Here is a 13431-nt window from a genome sequence, read left to right as displayed (position 1 = left end):
GCCACACTGACAGATTCCAGACGTACCATTGAAATCGGTCATTTTTATAGTACGTGTTCACTTTCAGACGCAGGGTAACTGCACCAGTGAATGAACATTTAAGAAATTGTTCAGGAAGATATTTTATTTAAAAAAAAAAAATATGTGAATTAAAGGAATCTCATATATGCCGAATGGCTCCCTATGCTTAATTTGTCAAAAATAAATGAAGACAAATAAAATGAAATTATTATTATTTTTCTTTATTAAACGTTAAATAAAAAATATAAAAAATACCAGTCGATGAACACTATATTCTAGTACCAATATATTCTTACTATATTCTTTGTATTGTACCAATAGGAATACAGCTACGAAAAAGAGTCATATATTCCATTGGCCCAAGAGTCATTATCGCTAGTATGCCGTGCGGCTTAAAATTTGTTGAAATATACAAGAGCGTTCATTTACTGGTGCCCGTTTATTCACTGGTGCAGTTACCCTAGAACCATTTTGAAGAAGTCTTCGTATAATTATCATTGAAAAGCGGTGGTTAAAACAAACGTAAATAGTAAACATAGCGGTCTAGAGTACTCAGTCCCTCTATCCGAGTGTCTACAAGGCACAAGACCAGATACGATAAATCAACAAAAATGGTGATATTTTTAAAATATCTATGAAAAAGAACATGACTTTATAGAAATTTCGACCACTGTAGTTGTGCAAGTTCATCCTTGTATTGTTCGATGTACCTTCCACTTTGTTAAAGATTATTTTATACGGAGAAAATGTAATTTCTCAAGATAAGCTTATACTATGTTATGTCGATGTTAACGATCTTGTGCCTGTAACCAATATATTTCTTGCAAATCAATATGTGGTTGTTAATAACATCGAGATTGATATTTTTAACTGATTCTTTCGCTGTTACACCATAAATGTTTCCAGCAGTGCTAACGGCGCAGTATTATTGTACGTAGAGGCACTCGACTTGACGTATACATGTTATTACGGTTTTAATAGCCCGTTATATAATTGGCTGTGGTAACACCGGCTCATTAACACTGTTATCAATTCATTTAATCGGCCGTTCCATTGCTACTGTTCCTATTACGATTGTCAAAGATATATGACAGCCATCCGAGCATCGACGTGTGTCAACGAACTACTTAACTGCTCATACTTATGCGAAAGGAACGTGACCGGAATATGTCACCTATTCGTTACCACTATCAACTTTATTTTCTATCCAAAGTAAATAAATCCATAATTGATTCGTCTGTTTTTATAGTACACTTGTAATGAACAAACTCGGTTATAAAATTAGCTTGCGGATTTTTCTGAAATGGCATTTTCATGAACGTTTGAACCTTGGAAATTTTACCGTTTGCACTCGGAGCAATTTTACCTTGAAAAAATAAAACATTTCTCTTCCTCGCTAGAATATTTCCATTCCCTGCAATGTTTGAAATTTTATGGATGTAATAAATAGACTAGCATAAACAAATATATAGAATATAAATAAATAAAAATTGTATTCTTCTTTTCACATTGATGTCCTTAAATATTTTCGCACATGTCCACTGCTTCGAATTGTACGTACCCATTTTTCTCATAAATGCATAAAATCCGCAGTCCGGTAATATTTGTTTAGTAATTGATTAGATACCGACGTAATTAATCGTGCAAACAATATTTTCAATAATGTACAGCAATTTTTAGTGGCGCCTCAGAGTCACCATCCAGTAAATGAAGTTGCGAGACGTCGCAATGCAAGAAGTGACAATTTCAATCATCATTCTCCCGGATGAAACGGTCTCGGACGAGTTAACATTTTTATCACGCGTCGCGATACACCGATAAGATAATCGTTCGCAATGGCGATTACTCGCTCGGCGCTAGTAACGGCGAGGGGCCTGGCCGAGGCAAAAGCGGAGGCGCGCTGCTTGACCGTGTTGAAAATTAATTAGCGGTTTTGAAAGAGAGCGTTTACCAGGCCCGGAATCTAGATTGCCATAATTTTCGCCGGCGAGCATTCGTTTCGCGGGGCTTGACAGATCTTTACACGAATCTAGACCGCTAACTGCGAAACCCGATCCGAGGATCCGGTGCGTCGTTTCTCTCCCGAGGGAACGACGGTGGTGACGTTAACGTTCTCGCGTTTCTAATTTTTACTATCGGCCGGTGAAGATTGCTTCGATTCGCTGTGTTACATCAATTCATGCCAGTTCAGAGTTATGACTCTATTCGAGGCATCTAACGTTACGTGTTCGACCAGCGAACACGAATTCCACGCTAATTTCTCCGGGCGCCTGGCGAACGCCTCTGGAAATTCATTAATCTTCCTTCAAACAGCGAATTAGAAGCTCGCGATACGTTACATTCAGATGTATCTAGCACAGTTCATAGAAAATATTCGAGTAATTAAACAATTTTTCGAGAGCCTTTCAAACTGCTATCAGTATTGTATGTATAATACACTCCTCAAAAGAATTAAGGGATCACTTCTGCGAACCCGAAAAATTGCTCCCACTTTACGCGATCATAAATTGTGAAATTGTATATTTTTTAAGCATATTTTCAGAAACACCTGGTATATCGAAATGTTAATGAAATTGAAAGAACAAAAGAATTGCCTTTAAGAGAAAGAAACGCTCTTTCTATTGCTTTTTTGCGCAATATTCTACGATAATTTTTTCGCTTTCTGGAGCCAGTTAAAGTTAAAAAGCCCATATTTACTTCAATGTTGAATAACTCGAATAAAAAAAATCGCACAATATTCAACAACCACACAAATTTCACAGGAAAGATAGCCCTTCCAAATGATATTAACGCGATTCATCAAAAAAATTTGTTGCTCCCCGTGTGATGTTCCAAAGTTGCACAAAATTTTTGTTATCCGTCAATGTTGTCTTCATCTCGCTATAACTTTGTAAAAAACCAACATAGCAACAATTTGAAACAGAGCATCCGAAGCTAGAGGTTTCACACTTTCAAACCATTGTTTAACGATATCGATACGGCAATTTTTGACGGAGTTATGATCGCGTAAAGTGGGAGCAATTTTTCGGGTTCGCAGAAGTGATCCCTTAATTCTTTTGAGGAGTGTACAGAAAACATTTAACAAGAAAAATCTTCAGCTATGAATTTATAGATTTTGGAAGACTGTAAATGTACTGATAATGCAATGATATTTTCTGCATCGATTGCAAAGCACTGGGACAAAAATAAACATTTCTTGTTCCTTTTAAATGGGAATATACCAACGTTTCTGTGATAAACGCTGAAAATTCAATCGATAACCAGTGTTGACAAACAGGTGAGATTTCTGACTGTCATGGCAGAGACAGCGTGTAAAGACTGTCGGGTAACTCCGAGTGGTTAGCAATGGAGGGGCAGAGATTATTATTAAAGGAAAAACTGAATTCACGGGCTGTTCGGCTCGTCGACTTTCTCACTGAAAGACGAGCATCTGCGAGTAAAATGTAGGTTGTGTCTATAAAACGCGCGGAGGGTGCCATCGTGAGAACATGTAGAACCACTTTTCTTCGTGGTCTGGAAATGGCGGTAAGGTCAGCCGCGGGACGGTGGATGATTTCACCTCGGCCATATTTATTATCCTAATCTTGGTACGGTGTGCCTGGCCTACATTCGCCTGCAAATTGCCACGACGACTTACTGCCGGCTGTTTTTCATATCTCGAACGTAAATCAGAGGAAATTCAATGGTATCCTCCCCCCCCCTCTCCCCGCGGAACTGATTCTCTTTCTTTTTCACTCCGTTAGACTGCAATCCTTTTTCTTCGATTTTTCGCGATGACTCTCATTGCGTGTAAACACGTGCTTAATCAAACGTAACTGTTATTGCCGGAGGATTATCTCCCGTTTTTAATATTGATAATGGAGATCGAACCGGGGGTACCGGATCGAAATTATTGTCGCGCATTCTAATTCAAATGAAGGGGACTTCTCCTCGCTCTCGCATATTTCTTCCGAAAGAATACGCCAAATGGACGCGCGTCCCGTTATGCTATCAACGTACGGCGTACGGTGCAGTGAAATATTACGGTGTAGCGGTGTTCCCTGATGCAATTGATTTAGTATAATGCACTGGAATGTTTATAACACCTTCTCGCGACCGATTCGTTTGCAGTAGTCGCGTCACTCTAAAATCGTTATTTTTTATAAAAATGGTACAACATTTAAAACTCTGAGCGCGACTCAGAGTCGCCGCTAAAAATCGCCACCACTAAAAATGTTACTAAACATTTAAATATACAGGGTCATCCGTTTTTAAACGGCCAAACGTTAACCAGCTGTAGAGGACCCCAAATGGAACAACTTTTACCCCTATCACTCTTTTTGTTTCGGCCTTGATGTCCAGATAATTGCAAAAAGCCATCATTTTTTGAGTTTACACAAAATTAAATATCTCAGGACTCTCCAATGATGAATCTTGATGGTTTTTCCTTTGTTTAGTTTAAAATAAGTAGGGGCATCTTTTTTATTTGATAAACTTTTTTGTATGACCTTCGGATCATGGTTTTTTTGGCGTGGGGCACACCGCCACTTTCCAACTTATTTCTTTCAGGCTCCACGGTGTGCCCCACGCCAAAAAAACCATGATCCGAAGGTCATACAAAAAAGTTTATTCAATAGAAAAGATGCCCCTACTTATTTTAAACTAAACAAAGGAAAAACCATCAAGATTCATCATTGGAGTCCTGAGATATTTAATTTTATGTAAACTCAAAAAATGATGGTTTTTTGCAATTATCTGGAAATAAAGGCCGAAACAAAAAAAGTGATAGCGGTAAAAATTGTTCCATTTGCGGTCCTCTACAGCTGGTTAACGTTTGGCCGTTTAAAAACGGATGACCCTGTAGAATTGGCTATTTTATTAATTTCATATCCATAAAATGAAATAAGTCATGCACAACGGAATCATTCTGGGTCGGAAGAAATGTTTAATTTTCGAGTTAAAATAGCTCCGAGTGCGCAAAGGGTTAAGAATGTCGATGAAAAGAACAAAAACAGTTGAAACGTTTATCGTTAATCAAGCAATCGCATAAAATTTATTCTCCGAGTATCCCTCATCGGCTTTCCCCGTCGGCCATCTTATTTAGCTGGTCCCGCATTATTTATTTACTGTTCGGCTTAACTTTTCACGAGCCCGCTGGAACGATCTAATCCAGTCCGGATGATTTACAGCCGGGATCCACGGGATTTCGACCCGGGGTTTACAGGGGTACTGTTTCGGTCGATTCAGGAATCCGCGATTCTCCGCGAGAAATTAAGTTAGAGACGCAAATTTTGAGGGAGCTCCGTCGGGGCCAGAGAAGAGCGTTAGCTTGCTAAATTCTTGGCAGACGCCGCGGCAGAGACGCATGGTGCCGATGATTCATGGAAATGGGTTAAAAGTTAATGGTTCAGCACGGCCGGGACACGACTCCGCGGAATCCGAGTGATATAACACACGTGCTCGACAATCGGAGGCCCTGCTCTCTCGTGTTTAAATTTAATCCCCAGTTTGCCAGCCTTCGAACTTCCATCCGTCTGGAACCGTGGCGATTAGTTCCTGGCCCCAGTGATTTATCACGCGAAACATCTGTTTAAGCAGCCGTACACCTGTCGGAAAAAGATTTGATATTTCACTGGCCGGGGAGATATATTATTTCCCGATGAAATATTCACTCCCACTCGCCCACAGAAAATTTATCGACCGGGAAATGTCTGCTGAGTTTCGTGCGACTCGAGCTGGACCGTGGAGATCATCAAGGATTTTCTTCTTGATCCAATTGTATATGTGTACACATACAATATATTTGAAGCTTTAATGGTAATTAAAGGATACCAGCTTCCACCTTGATTTTATTGTTTTACTTTTATTAGATTTTTGTAGAGAGATATTTGTATAGAAATTTTAAGAGAAAGTGGAATCGTGTAAAATCTTATTTTCGATGGTAGTAGTCTTCGTACTTCTTTACGTTCTAACAATTTTTGAAAATTCTTGCACGAAGATAGATGCACGAAGATTAAATATAAAATTAAATATATTTTATTATGTTGTCGCGAAATGATAAATTGCTCCGACTCGGTTCAAGCTCAATTTCAAAATCAACAAACCTTTGTAAACATATATCGTAACTGGACTGCGGATCTTTATGCAAAATAAAAAATGTTTGCATTGATTGCAGGACACAGGAGCGAAATAAAAATTGTATTTTTCTTTTAATTATCCTATTAAGCCAAAACTAACACACGTTGATTGCCCTTAAATATTTTTTATATACCCACTGGTTTAGATTGTATGTACCCATTTTTGTCATAAATGCATAAAATCCGCAGTCTAATCATAACGAACAAGCTTTAAAATAAAACGTAACAAGCCATTCGAGCGACAGGATTCATGAACAAATTTTTAAAATAAAACGTAACAAGCCATTCAAGCGACAGGATTCATGAACAAATTTTTAAAATAAAACGTAACAAGCCATTCGAGCGACAGGATTCATGAAAAAATTTTTAAAATAAAACGTAACAAGCCATTCAAGCGACAGGATCTATGAAAAAATTGATTTACCGAGAAACATCGAGCCAATTTAAGAAGACGAACGGTTCCGCTGACAGAACCGTTTCCTGATAGTGGCACTTAAATGTTGACTAATGCTGGGGACGGTAAATTAGAGGCCTAATCTCACGAGTCGCGCAGCACGAGAACAGCAACAAAAGCGCATGATCTATAAGACGCGGAAACGGGCCGGTAGGCGCTTTAATCTCGCACGATCTAGGTATCCGCGAGGATCGTCGGGTAATCCAACTGGATCATCCGCGGACACTGTCAAAGCGCTGTGTGTCGGTTTTCTGCAATTAACGGACCGTGTCTAATGGCGTTGCTGTACCGACTGACTAATGACACGATTTTCACCCACGCATGAAGCAGGGTATCTCGATATCTCGGGCGTAATTATGTCCGCGCGCGACATTAGCGTACAATGTTCCATTGTTGGCGTGGTCATGTTCCGGCGGATTTCTAAACGATTGCCTACCGTGAACACCTTCCTCTCCGGATCGAGTGTTTTCTTTTCATCGATCCCGATCCTCACGCACGAATCGCACGATCGTGTCCCTAATTCGAGAGATTACCGCTGTTTCCAGACGCCATTTCCCCATGGTAATGTTAGCGAATGATCTGTTATGTGCTAGATTTTACGCATTTATGGCAAAAATGTTACATTATTTTACGACTTGGTAAACATACCTACTAAGAAAAAATGTCGTTATTTATCTCCAGATTGTTGCAATTCATGTAGAAAACTTTTACTTTTGAATCTTTATCATTATTTCTCACACATTAATGTTTGAACGGTCTGAACAAAACCGTAACTCTTTTTAAACATTCAACTATACGATTTGAACTTTCTCGCGAAGCCAGAGCAATTAGTTTACTGTATGATGTGAAAAGAAACGTTCTCGATTTCATATTCAAAGCACGTCCACCGACACGCCACTGAAACAGTGAATAACTCTGCCATGTTTGAACAGTCTGTTCTGAAATAAAACGGAGAATAAAGTGAATTTTTCACGTTACAAAAAAATTCCCGAGCACAAACTACATATAGTAAGGAGCGAAACTGAACCAATAACCACAAGTTTTGTATAAATCATTATTTATTGCTAGGAATATAGAAGAATAACAAAAAACCAACATTATAATTATTTTTATCACAGTTAGAATTTTCATGCATGACCGAGACCCTAAGCACACTGCTAAAAGTGTAAAAAATTGGCTCAGTACTAAAAAATTTTCTGTTCTGGATTGGCCTGCACAGAGCCCCGACCTCAACCCCATAGAGAATCTATGGGGTTTACTAAAAAGACGACTTCGGGGGATTCATGTGACTCCCAACCAACTTCAATCACAGATTCGTATGATAGAATTCAAGAACAGTGGGAACAAATATCTCCGGACTATTGCAAAAAATTAGTAGAAAGTATGCCAAAGCGAATTACCGCAGTTTTACAAGCACAAGGGTTGTGGACGAAATATTAAAAATAAATAATATATTAAATATTGCCAAGTATTGGACGTGGTGCAAAACCGAGTCAATCTATTTTTGTTGTCATTGCTAAACGAGGAGACATTAATTATTGAAAAAAATTTCTTAAGTTACTTCTAACTATGATAAAAATAATTATAATGTTGGTTGTTTGTTATTCTTCTATATTCCTAGCAATAAATAATGATTTGTACAAAACTTGTGGTTATTGGTTCAGTTTCGCTCCTTACTGTATTTGGGTAGTTGAGCCACCCCCGCAAATATTCTTCTTCGATTTGGTAAGATTCGTCAGGGTGCTTGGCATGTTGAACGCGTTGAAGAAGTCCCGAAAGAGAGTGAGCTCAACTGGTTGGAACGAGTTCCCTTTCGGCGGTGGTGCAATATCATCAGCGCGATGATGGCGTGAAGCCACCGTGTCGCAGATCAACCCTCGTCGAAGCCCCACGAGCCCGGACCAGAATGAAACTGCCAAGTTTGCGAGCCGCCGGTTAACTACCAGACCAGACACATTCACGTTCCCGTTGGCAAGATGTATCCCCGCGATGACCTTTCTTCGTTCAAGGGGCTCGGCTGCAATACAAGCCGGCTACGGTTTTACAACCGCCCAAGCGAAATTAAACTGCCACCCTCAAAGTCGCCGATACGTCTACCGGTCTGCGTTAGCCGGGGAAGAATCTTTTGTCGGCCAGACGAAATTCCCGTCTTCTCGGAACCAACCTCTCCTGGATGTTTTCGCCAAGATTTCGCGCGAAGAACCTCACACTGGAAGGGAAAGCGAAAGTACGGACGCTCGAACGATTCGCGAAAAATAAATGAATAAAACCCTTTTAACCCTCCTTTTTTTCTATGTAATCTTTTGTACACTATTCGCACGAAACTGTACCTGTTTTCTGGTACATTTGGATTTTTAGCAATTTTTTCGAATACAGAAGAGTTTAAGAATTTAGAAACTGTTTCAAACAATGCTATGGCGATTTTGACTGGCGCACAGTGGTCTGGAAGTCAGTTCTAGTGCGAATTAATTATTGTGCGAGGAAGAAACTGACATTTTGTGTAAAAATTATTTGAGTAAAGTAAATGTAAAGTAAATATTTGAGTAAAGTAAATGAAACATAATTTACAATACTGACTACTTATTTATTAATATAATGATTATTAATCTAATACTACATTCATTAAAATTTTTTAATGGTCTTCCAACTCTTGCGGGTTCAAGTTCGTGAATGTCAATCTCATTAAAGGGGAATACTATGGTCGATTCTAACCAAGTCTTATTTTCACAGAAATCTATCTTTATAATTATATTGCCTATTTTCCAACGTTTCTCAATATTTTTGATAAAGTTCTCTAAAATTCCTTCAATATTGTGTCCGCTCACATTCCTTCCGGTAAAAATAGCCTCTAGTAATCCACTAACGCAATCCTTTCGTTTCAAATTCTTCAATTTGAACCATTCTTCGAAAAACTCTAAGCGGGTGATCGTAGATACGTTTACTAAAATATTCAAATAAAATGATAATGGGATTGCGGGGGATCGCGTTTTCTCTTTGCCGTTTATGGAGATGAAGTAAGCTTTCAAATTAAATACTTCGCAACGCGAGCAAATGCGTGCAAATTTTGTGAAACTTACGACATTCTAATAATTTTTCTTAAAAAGTATCTGTTCATAAAATATATCATAAAGTGTGTGAAGGAAACGTAAACCTACCATTTCCAGTTACAGCCATACCGCTAATATCGTATATAACAAGATACTAACACAATTTATGCACACTTCAAGAAAGAACTCGATATTTTGAGGTTATAATTTGTAGCAATTTTGACTAACGCAGAAAAACAAAATGTGGTTACTGGAATGTTGACAGTCTTGCCAACAATAATACGGTGATGTGATTTACTAATTTTGCTTTTGTTCTTGTAATATACATATCAAACTATCATACAAGTATAAATTTTAACAGATTTACGTTAGTTGGTATTTTTAATTTATTCGCGCTAGGACTGACTTTTTGACCACACTGTGGCGCCCAAGAGTCACCACTAACAATTGTTCTGCCATTATACAAAAAACCCCGGACTAATCCACGTGAAATGGATCCTCGGCGAAAATGGATGAATATGAAATATGTATGTTGTACCTTTTGGGTCACTGAAGAAATGTATGTCAGGCAAAATGTCAAAAAATGGACAGTTTCGTTGTTTCAACCCTTTAAAAGCCTGAGGTCGGACCAGCAAAGATAACTGATAAAGATAATTGATGATTTAAAGTTTTACGATTTGGTTTCTTCCCATTACTTGCTGAAATCAGGATTTTGAAGTTATTTTGTTCCTTTTTCCCCACATTAAATTATGAATCAGTTCTTGCAAATAATGACATTTTCAAATTGTTTGAACAATACTGTCATAAACAATTATTCTTTAACTATTTTGTTCACTAAAAATTCATATTGTTCCTTTATAATGGTAACCGCATTGATCCGAAAGTGATATCTTTTCTGGTCTGACCTCAGGCTTTTGAAGGGTTGAAACAACGAAACTGTTCATTTTTTCACATTTTGCCTGACATACATTTGTTCAGTGACCCAAAAGGTACGACATATTTCAACTTCAATCATTTTCGCCGAGGATCCATTTCATGTGATTTAGTGCGGGGATCTTTTATTTAAAATGTAAAAAATCGTATAGAATGGGGAAAATTGTTCTAGCTAGAAAGAAATGTTTCATTTTCAAGCTAAAATAGCTCCGATCGCAAGGGTTAGGAAACTCTGAATACAGACAAGTTTTGTTTAGCATAAAAATCGGCACTCTAGTAATTAGATAATGATTCGATTGTTGCAGTTACATATGAACACCAAGAAGTTCCCTTGGGAGATAACGACGGAGAATGGTTACATCTTGTGCGCGAATGGGCCTATTAGGTCCACCAACTTTCTCGCGGTCGGTCAACAATGCGTTAATAGGGAGCAGCCACTTAATCATAATCCTTCATCCGCCTAGAACGTCCACATTGACTAATGTAACTTCGAAAGTTCGAAACCACTCTCAGCTACCAGGGTCGGTACAATCCTGAACGTGTACCACACAGCCAGGGGATCGTGTCCAGACCTATACAGGTTACTTAATAATACGTGGAACACTTTGTAGGGAATCTATTTTGTACCGTCAGGTGTCGGTAAAGTGTCCTGCACTATAAAATGATTTTTCAACAATACAAATCTCGTAATGTGATTAAATAAAATACACAGAAGTCTAATAGTAAAATATCATCGATAAACCCCAGACTTATTCCGAAGGATCGTATAAGTCAAATTTGCTTCGCTCGATGTATACGTATGTATCATTTTTATTTTCGAGCAAACGTATCGCGTGGGCTATAAAAATCGATTGTAGAAATTATGGAACAGCCTGCAGAGTCAAGACAGTCGAGGATACAAAAATTAATTTTTATCTGCCGGCAGAAATTGCTTCGGGCATAAAAATTCGCAGCAGAAATTATGGAACAGTCTGCGCGCAACAAAAGCCGACACGCTAAACCGAGCTAGTCTCTTGCCCAGGCACATTAATAACGAAATTTCTTTCACCGGACACGCGGCCGGCATAAAAATGGATTTTTATCCGGTCCGGGGAAAAAATCGCCGGCACAAATTATGAACCGGCCTGTACAATAAAGAATCGGACAATGTGTGAGTTACGGACCGGTGCCAGGCGAGGTTGGGAACAGAGTCTCGGGGCCCGGCGCGGAACAACGCGAAACGTAACGAGCTACCCGTCTCGTTCCCGAGAAAAAGTCATTCCGCTCGAAGCGTATGGTAATAACGGCCGAAGAATAAGGCACGGGGGAATAGAGATATCAGTGAAAGCCGATCGGTCGCCGATCTGTGCCCGTTGCGACCGATTATTGTTCTCCCGGCACCGATGTGTCCGAGCAGTCATTGTTTTCGCAACGTGTAATCGCGGAGGCGCAAAAATCCTCGGCGATCTTTTCGCCGCGGCGCGGCGCGGGCACGCTCGACCGACTTCGCATTGGGAAACTCCCGTCGATCGTTAGGGGATTATCGAAAGGGGATATATCCAGCTGAGAACAGGCAAGCCAGCCTCTGTTGCCTGTGCGTCCTGTGCGAGAGAGCAAAAGCGATTCCACAGCGCGAGTCCGCTCTCGCAAGCCGAATCTGACATAATTCACTTTCGGCCGACAGTAATCTCGAGAAATCTCGAGCAGCCTTGGAAAAGTCAGATGAGGAGTTGATTCGCGCGGGTCGTTGGACGACTTTTTTGTCAGATCAACGAAGGCTTAAGATTGTTTGACATTATGGTTGCAATCTGGTAGGATTAGCTGCAACTAGCCTGCGCTTCTTTATGCGCACGATCTTCTGCGGTTCACTGTGAGAAACAACAGCCAATTCAGATCTCCTTTCTAACACTTTCAATCAGACGAGACTGGTACATTGATTTCTTGAATTGTTTGCTAACTCACGAGGGAGAATACGAGACATATTGCGATAACTAGACTATGGATCTTGATGGAAAATCAAAATTGACTGTATCAAATATTAGAAGCGGGGGCGGAAATATTTTTCTCTTGGCTAACGGATTACGAATAATCCACAGTAGAAGTACACAGTACAAGATTGTGACATTATGGTTGCAATCTGGTAGGATTAGCTGCAACTAGCCTGCGCTTCTTTATGTGCACGATCTTCTGCGTTCACTGTGAGAAACAACAGCCAATTCAGATCTCCTTTCTAACACTTTCAATCAGACGAGGCTGATACATTGATTTCTTGAATTGTTTGCTAACTCACCAGGGAGAATACGAGACATATTGCGATAACTAGACTATAGATCTTGATGGAAAATCAAAATTGACTGTATCAGATATAAGAAGCGGGGCTGAAATATTTTTCTCTTGGCTAACGGATCACGAATAGTCCACAGTGAAAAGTATTGATAAAAATGCAGATATACCTTGCACCCGCAGATTCGCGTAGAAATGTGCTATAAAGTAAAGTAATCCTTAACAAATTGTTGCAATTAGGTGGCTGATTCATTCTCCAGAATAACTGCGCTTTGATCACCGCTCCAGCTAGTGCATCATCCCTAAAGCTTCACCCTTCCAGCAAACCACCAATTCTACGTGTCGCTTCGGTTAACCCGTTCGATTAACCTCGTCAGATTCCGCGAAGGAAAGGCTGCGTTTAATATCTCACTACGGCGATCAATTCTTTTTCGCCTCGCCTAAAGTTGCATTGACCTTTGTCCGTAAATAAGTCGATCGCCTAAAAATAGCCTCGGCGAAACCCGTGGAAGCTGGACGGACAAGGGAGAGAGAGAGAGAGAGAAAGAGAGAGGGGGAGGAGGATCGTCTGGGCCGAATTCCCTGTCCCTTTTAAAAC

Source organism: Lasioglossum baleicum, unplaced genomic scaffold (assembly GCF_051020765.1).
Source record: "Lasioglossum baleicum unplaced genomic scaffold, iyLasBale1 scaffold0021, whole genome shotgun sequence".
Lineage (NCBI taxonomy): Eukaryota > Metazoa > Arthropoda > Insecta > Hymenoptera > Halictidae > Lasioglossum > Lasioglossum baleicum.
The sequence above is the reverse complement of the archived record's forward strand: the minus strand, read 5'-3'. Positions refer to the sequence as shown.